Source organism: Bacillus rossius, chromosome 2, assembly GCF_032445375.1.
Source record: "Bacillus rossius redtenbacheri isolate Brsri chromosome 2, Brsri_v3, whole genome shotgun sequence".
In the NCBI taxonomy this organism is placed as follows: domain Eukaryota; kingdom Metazoa; phylum Arthropoda; class Insecta; order Phasmatodea; family Bacillidae; genus Bacillus; species Bacillus rossius.
The window spans coordinates 131,476,482-131,483,154 of record NC_086331.1 but is presented as its reverse complement, the minus strand read 5'-3'; the positions used below and the strand labels follow the sequence as shown (position 1 = coordinate 131,483,154).

The following is a 6,673-nucleotide window of genomic DNA, read 5'->3' as shown; positions in this document are numbered from 1 at the left end:
TGCAGGGAGAGGGTCGCATGCATCATGTGCTAGGAGGGGATTGGCCAGCCATGTAATTTAATTTTGTCCCGAAAGACATCAAGGTCTAGGTAATTTTCAGAACTGCTCCGGTTCAGGATCTAGGTCACGTCTGTAAATATATGCGTTTTAATTAATATACATTTTAATAAAATATCATCCAATTTGCATTTCCTTGTCTTAATATTCATGAAAAAATTTAATGATTTTATAAGATAGTATTAGAGGTTAAAGTTTGTGTTCGTTGATGGTCTTAATTAATGTTAGGTTTACCTAGTTGTTCCACAATTCGTAACCATTTTTGGATCCTATATTAATTAACATGAATGCCCAACTTAATGCAATACAAACAAATTGGCTATATTTAAACTGGTAGCAACAAATACCTCAAATACTCAAATAGGAACATACGATCAGTGCCTTCAAAGAATCAACTTTTAAATTCAAAAACACATGGAATCACAGAAAAATATCATAAATGTTGGTATTTAAACATAAATGTTTACCGAGGTCTCCCAAATTCCTTTGGATTTGAGGCGCTGCACATTATTCAATACTTATGCATTGAATTTATTATTTTTAATACATCTGACAGGCATGTGCAACAACGATCTTTTGACGAGTGCGATTTGAAAAAACCAAGACTCCAACCTGACAGTGTAAACTTTTTTATTCCCACTTTAATTAAAAACAATTACTTTTTCACTAAAATGATATACAAATTAAAAATAATCATATTAAAAAGATTTAAAAAAATTAATTTGTTCACAAATCACATTATTAAAAAAAGTAGGTTGTCTGTAAAGTCGGTTTACGGACGATAATTTTACGTGATAACGTCATAAGAAAACATTGATGAAAATTTGCATACTTTTTAACTTTCAAATATTATTCACAATTTTTGCAAATTTAATTTAAATAATTTGTTTAAATATAATCACGTACAATTAGTAAAAAAAAAAAAAGCCTGCCTCAACCTGTTTGATAGTATAGAAGATTTTCTCGCACGGTGGTTGGCCGGATCTTGCACGCTGGGCTCAGGCGGAACGTGACCATTTTTCGTGCGTGCAGGCCGGTAGTTCATCGATTTACAAGACGTTATCACGTCAAAGATATTTATAATTTAGCTCTGGATATGAATGGCATTGTGATGATGGTACAGACGAGTCGCCAGTGCTCGAAGGCCCTGTCTTGTGGCAGTCCCTTGGTAGGGCTCCGTGCTGGAGAGCAGTGATGGCGGACGAACAAAGCCACTGGACTAGCGACTGGTGTCTCGGGCCCATCTGCGTGCATTTGGTTTACTCCTCTGGGTGCAGCAAGCCCTGCTGTCACACACCCAAGTGTAGCAGTCGCAGGACTTGGAGTTGATTCTCTCCCAGGCCGGCAGGATTCTACTCTGCATTTACAATGAGAGAAAGCTCGATAAAATTTTTTTGACGTGACAACGTCTAATGAATCGATGAACGCCGGCTGCACGCACGAAAAAGTGTACCGTTACGCGCATTGTCCCGTTACTCTGTGTCCCGTTACGCTCATTGTACGCTTGCGCCGCATCTATCTCTCTTCCACTCGATTGGCCTATGCGTCCGAGGAGAAGAAAGACAGCGGCAGCACACAACTTACATCTACACGTGAACTGTTTCGTCGACTGGTTATAAAGTGAAGTGAAAAGTTAATGTGGTTTTCATTGCTTATTACAACAACAATTTCGGCAATAAAGGTTAATTATTCTTGCATTCTAAAAATCTGATTACTGGTAAAATTTCAAGTATTTATTCTTTTATTATTAAAAAAAGTAGCATCTGTCGGCGAGTGTTGTAATAATAGGTTATGATAGATATTTGATTACAGTTTATTTATATGAAAACTTGTTCATAATTATATTTAAACGAAAAGTTAATGTGGTTTTCATTGCTTATTACAACAAAAAATTTCGGCAATAAAGGTTAGTTATTCTTGCATTTTAAAAATCTGATTACTAGTATAATTTCAAGTATTTATTCTTTTGTTATTAAAAAAAGTAGCATCTGTCGGCGAGTGCAGTAATAATAGGTTATGTTACAATTGACTAAAAAATTATGGTGATTCATATAATTGATGAAAGATATTTAATTACAGTTTATTTATATGAAAACTTGTTCATAATTATATTTAAACTTTATAGCTAAACGCCAGTTTATAAAATTAATTACAAGTAATCTACACGTGAACTGTTTCGTCGACTGTTTATAAAGTGTAGTGAAAAGATAATGTGGTTTTCATTACTTATTACAACAACAATTTCGGCAATAAAGGTTAATTATTCTTGCATTTTAAAAATCTGATCACTAGTAGGTATAATTTCAAGTATTTATTCTTTAATTATTAAAATAAAAATGATTCAATTTTATTCATAAACGTATGCAATCATTTCATCAACGTTTTGTTATGATGTTGTCACGTTAAACTATCGTCCGTAAACTGACTTTACAGACAACCAATTTTTTTTTTTTTGTTAATTAAACCGTCACATTTATCTTCTTATTATAGACTCCATTGACGATACAATTTTAAACCCACGTCTGAACCCGGGACTCGAACCCAACAGACCTCGCGTCGAAATTAGGCGTGTTACCGTGGTCTGCAAACCCAAGCGAATTTATTTCCTTTTTCCAGAGAAGTGATCAGTTCATCGTACTGAGCAGTTTTCCGCGCCGTGACTTTCATAAATTTTTTCTTCGAGGCAAGTATAGTTAAGTGGCGTTGGTGGTGTAATGGTCAGCATAGTTGCCTTCCAAGCAGTTGATCCGGGTCGATTCCCGGCCAACGCAAATTTTTAAAAATTATTTTATCTTCTCTTTTTGAGATTATTATTATTATTTTAACTTCAAAAATATTCCTTGGCTCCGTAACAGCTTTGAGTGTGAACTGATTTTGGCGAAACTGTCTGGCTGCTAGGCAAGAGGCGCGGGTTCGATTCCCGACCGAGGAGATCCTTCAAACCCTCTCCCTAAAAAAAAATATTTATAAGTGAGGAGTAGACAAACACAAGCAGTGTTACGAGAATTCCCACCTCTTTCCTGCCGTCTCCCCTTCCGGCCGCTACAACCAGCATACAGCATGCTCCGCTGTACCTATCCCCTTCCTTTGCCGTCTGCCATTCGACCGCTAGCGCTTGCTGCCGCTAACCTGTACGGAAAAACAAGCGAGCATGAACTTCGGGGAACTTCGGGTTTGGCTCTCTCGTCTGTGAAAAGATGGCTTGCCAACGTGAGTATTCGGGTATGTCCAGAAGGACGAGTGAATCGTAGGCTTCCCGAAACAGCATACGAGTTTCAAGAATGTAGGCAGCCGGTGTAGTTGGCGACAGACTCGCCATGCTGCAGTACGTGTCGAAACATTTCATTGTACAGCCGTTGGAACGTCATTTACTGTCTCCAGGCTCATGCAATGCTAGGGCAGCGACCGGCAGTTATTAACTTTCGCAACTTAGGTTACTGTTATTGAACCCACTTAGTTATAATTATAAATCATCAATAAATTATAAATACGAGAGGAGCTACCAGCATGTGAAATTTTTCTTTGATTCATTAATCTCATTTGTCGTACAGCTAGTTATTTTTGTCGTGTGAATATGCATCATGCCGTTTCCATATTGCTTAAGAGATGGCACTGTTTGTGTGTCTTACGTCTAACTAAACAGGGCACGCGTGTTTTCATCTAACACAATTTAAGTTATTCTTTTTGACGTGATGACGTCTTATAAATCGATGAACGCCGGCTGCACGCACGAAAAATTTTCACGTTCCGCCTGAGCCGAGCGTGCAAAGAGCCGGCCAACCACCGTGCGAGAAAATCTTCTATAATATCAAACAGGTTGAGGCGGGCTTTTTAACTAATTGTTCGTGATTATATTTAAACAAATTGTTTAAATTATATTTGCAAAAAAACTGTAAATAATATTTGAAAACTAAAAAGTATGCAATTTTTCATCAATGTTTTCTTATGACCAAGGGCGTAGGAACTGGGGGGGACAGGGGGGACGTGTCCCCCTGAACTTTTTGGGTGGAGGGGACTGTCCCCCCCAACTTTCTAGACCGTGATATTTTTATTTTATAATATTATTCTGCCCAACTTTATTTGTAATTTCTTCACTCTCAAATTTTATCTTAAGGAAACAATAATCATTTTAACATCGATGTATCCAATGGTAAGATACAGAAACTGCTTAAAAAGCGCTATTTTGCACTTTTAAAATCAAAATTGTCCGGTGGAGGACCCCCGGACCCCCCGTCTTAGTAAGAGGGGAATGGGTTTACATGACATCAAAATCATTATTTGTCCCTCCCAACTTTATGAACACAGCTACGCCAATGCTGATGACGTTATCACGTAAACTTATCGTCCGTAAACCGACTTTGCAGACAACCCCAACCTTTTTTCCGTCCAAAAAGTGGAAAGTTGCTATGACCACGCGGGCAGGCGTGGGCGGGAAGGCGGTCGTCGCACGTGGTCAGAGGTCAGAGCCGAACTCTTGTTGGAGAGTTGGGCAGGCGATGCCCACGCGGCCTTGTCTGTCGGCTCGCGGTGCCATCAGCGCAGTTGCAAATGGCGGTATGGATTTTCTTTGCGAGCGATCGCGCGCGTATATACGGCTTCCCGCGCTACCCTCGCCGCTACAAAATGCCCCGACTTTGCTCGGTCCTAAGGTTTCCTGAAAAGTTCCCGGCGATAATGTACCGCAAGGAAATAATTTAACTTTTTTTTACTTCTTTTGTCACGTTATTGGCACGGAATAAACCTGCTCTGCTCGACGTTCTAAAAGAAATTAATTTATTTCCGAAAAAAAAAAATAAACAGAATCAAAATTTATATTTTGTATATCAGGAAAAAGTAATTATTTTCGAACCATTGTCGTTTGAACCATGAATAATTATTTTTTTTTACTTGACTATTGTTTTGCCTACATGATACGTTGATGCAAATACTTTTAATTTTAATATAATTTATTTTGCCTGCTATTTGAACGTTTAGTGATAGTAAAACTGTAAATGGTCAACTATGGACAATTATTAAAATAGCAATTTTAAATTTTTTTTTTTGGGTTGAATTTTTGTAAAGAGGTGTTAAAAATATAACAGTTACTGTCCTTATGTGGTGTCAGCTAGCACTGTTCTCTTACAGGTTATCTATACTTATATTATAAAGCTGAAGAGTTTGTTTGTTTGTTTGTTTGAACGCGCTAATCTCAGGAACCACTGGTCCGATTTGAAAAATTATTTCAGTGTTGGATAGTACATTTATCGAGGAAGGCTATAGGCTATATTATCAATAACATTAGGGATCCTTACTAAAAGTCCAATTTAGAATAAAATGCGTTGGAGGGGGTTAGATACAACATGCAGTACACGTACGAAGTGTGTGTTGCAGGCGCTAGAAGTTTATTAAGCGAATTACCACTCACTGACTCACTCATCACGAGATCTCTAAAACTATACACCCGATTGACTTGAAATTTAGCATAGTTACTCATTTTGTGATGTAGACGCTCACTAAGAACGGATTCTGCGGAAATCCGATCCCTAGGGGAGTTTCGGGGGCGTAATATATCAAAATTTCCAGTTTTTGGTAGGAAATCACCATGTCAACGGCTGTTGCTTTGTTGATGCTTCATTCGTCTCTATGGCAACGACTATTTCATTGTTAGTGCAGTCCTCATCACCGATGACATTTTTCGGGTACTTTAAATATCAAAAATTGCCCTTTTTTTCAAGTATATATATTTTACAGACTTGAAACTTCACAGTAATGTTCCTTATGTAACGCAGGATGACATTTTCCGAAAATTATATCCCATGGGTGGTAAAAACCAGGCAACAGTGGGTACTTTGTCTGCATGAGAACAGGATTTTGCATTGTTCATGCCTTCTGCGTCTCCATGGCAACGGGCATCGCGCGGCAGTGGCGTACCCACAAGGAGGGGCATGTATAATGAGCGGCGCAAGAGTGATCTGCCTGTAGACTGCCGTAGCGAAGTACGGGTACATCAGTTGTACGTTGCGTGCACGAGTCGGGAAACCATCGGTGCTATTCATTTTCTCTCCGGTACATTATACAGCATTGTAATAAATTTTCACTGATTTTTTTTAATTTACCATTACTGTAAATGGGAGATGTGGCTTAATTTTTTTCCATTAGTATAGCCGTGCGAAGCCGGGTCGGGCAGCTAGTATGCTATATATTTTCGGCGTAGCTGTGGTCACATATAATTTCCAGAAACCATTTCAGAGTGTTCAGACTAGCTGGAATGACTTCAGTGATTATGGCTTACTTATCAATGATTTTCTCGTGATTTGAACTCAGGAGCCTTAGACCAAATCTGTTTTGTTGGTATGCATCCTTCTTGACATGGAGTGTTAGTGAAAATAAGAACCAAATAAGGACTATAAAGATATTATTGATGTTGATAATACATGGAACTTCTGATACCTACACCTAATATCAGTTTTGAGGTTTCGTACTGTCATAAATTAAACTTCATACTAAAAAAAAATTGAACAGTTCAAATGCTGAATGGGATCGAAACTGAACGTTTTCCGTTTATTGAACCCAACCATACTTATAATGGCGAAATATTATTTCAGTATTTTACTGCATAAATTACGTGTTCCTTCCA

At 38.0% G+C, this 6,673-nt stretch overlaps 1 non-coding gene across 1 annotated transcript; it reads left to right on the top strand.

The window, feature by feature from the left end:
• The first annotated feature begins 2,757 nt into the window (after positions 1-2,757).
• Trnag-ucc (transfer RNA glycine (anticodon UCC)) lies at positions 2,758-2,828 on the top strand. Its single transcript has one exon. It is a non-coding gene; the product is annotated as a tRNA-Gly (tRNA).
• The last annotated feature ends 3,845 nt before the right edge of the window (positions 2,829-6,673 follow it).